General features: G+C 47.6%; 1 pseudogene; it reads left to right on the top strand.

Annotated features, from left to right (window-relative positions):
- The first annotated feature begins 276 nt into the window (after positions 1 to 276).
- On the top strand, positions 277 to 992 carry LOC129489731 (mRNA turnover protein 4 homolog; annotated as a pseudogene).
- The last annotated feature ends 488 nt before the right edge of the window (positions 993 to 1,480 follow it).

Raw genomic sequence — 1,480 nt, 5'->3', positions numbered from 1 at the left:
ATGCACCTGTGGTCCCAGCGACTTAAGAGGGTGAGGTTGGAGAATCACTTGAGCTTGGGAGGCAGAGGTTGCAGTGAGCCAAGATTGAGCCACTGGACTCCAGCCTGGGTGACAGAGCAAGACGACCCTATCTCAAATAAAATAAAATAAATAGTAAAGTAAACATACACAAAAGTAGAGAAGAGATAATATAAAGCCCTACACATCCACCCCCTGCCATCAGCAATTACCAGCATTGGGGCGGCACCGTCTTCCGCCACACATGGCTTCAGAACAATGCCCAAATCCAAGCATGACAAGAAAGTCCCTAACCAAAACTGCCAAGAAAGGCTTGGAATTGAAACAACACCTGATAGAAGAGCTTTGGAAACGTGTGGACACTGATAAGTACCTTTTATTCTCTCTGTGGCCAACACGAGGAACAGCAAGCTGAAGGACATCCGGAATGCCTGGAAGCACAGCCAGATGTTCTTTGGCAAAAACAAGGTGATGATGGCGGCCTTGGGTCGGAGCCCATTGGGTGAGTACAAAGACAACCTACACCAGGTCAGCAAAAGGTTGAGGGGTGAAGCGGATCTCCTGTTCACCAACCACAGGAAGGAGGAGGTGAATGAGTGTTTCACAGAATACACGGAAATGGACTACAGGTGAGCTGTAACAAAGCAGCTTTCACCGTGAGCCTGGACCCAGGGCCCCTGGAGCAGTTCCCCACTCCATGAAGCCACAGCTGAGGCAGCCGGGCCTGCCCACCACCTTTTGAGAGAGGTGTGGTGACCCTGCTGTCCGACAACAAGGTGTACAAGGAGGGCCACCTGCTGGCCCCGGAGCAGGCTGGTGTTCTGATGCTTTCTGGGTATGAGATGGCTGAATTTAAGGTGACCATCAAATATATGTGGGATGTACAGTCGGGAAGGGTCCAGCAGATGGGAGACGACCTGCCAGAGAGTGCGTCCAACTCAGCAGAAGAATCAGACTCAGACGATGATGACTGAAAGGGACTCAGGACTGAAGGTCTCCTGGAACCTTCTGGATCTCACTGGACCACACAGGACTACTGCCACCCCTCTAGAGAGAGCAGCTTATTTGGCTTTTGACAGGGACTGATGGGCACTGACTGTTCCTGTAAAGAACAAAGCTTTGCAGGATGTCAAATAAAGTTAAAAAAAAAATTACCAACGTTGTTCAGTTTTGCTTCATATATTATTCCCCTCCCAGCTTTTGTCTATTGCTTTGCTAGAGTACTTAAAGGAAATCCCAGAAGACAACACATCATTTTACCCGTATTTGATTCTTTGTATTCCACCAACATAAGGACATTTTATTTATTCATTTACTTATTTATTTATTTATTTATTTATTTATTTATTTATTTATTTTGTTGAGACGGGGTCTTACTGTGACCCAGGCTGGAGTGCAATGGCCATCATGGCTCACTGCAGCCTCCTGAGTAGCTGGGACTACAGGCAGCACCACCATGCCT

This window comes from Symphalangus syndactylus, chromosome 1 (assembly GCF_028878055.3).
Source record: "Symphalangus syndactylus isolate Jambi chromosome 1, NHGRI_mSymSyn1-v2.1_pri, whole genome shotgun sequence".
In the NCBI taxonomy this organism is placed as follows: domain Eukaryota; kingdom Metazoa; phylum Chordata; class Mammalia; order Primates; family Hylobatidae; genus Symphalangus; species Symphalangus syndactylus.
Note: the sequence above shows the minus strand (reverse complement) of the source record. Positions and strands in the feature narration are given on the sequence as shown.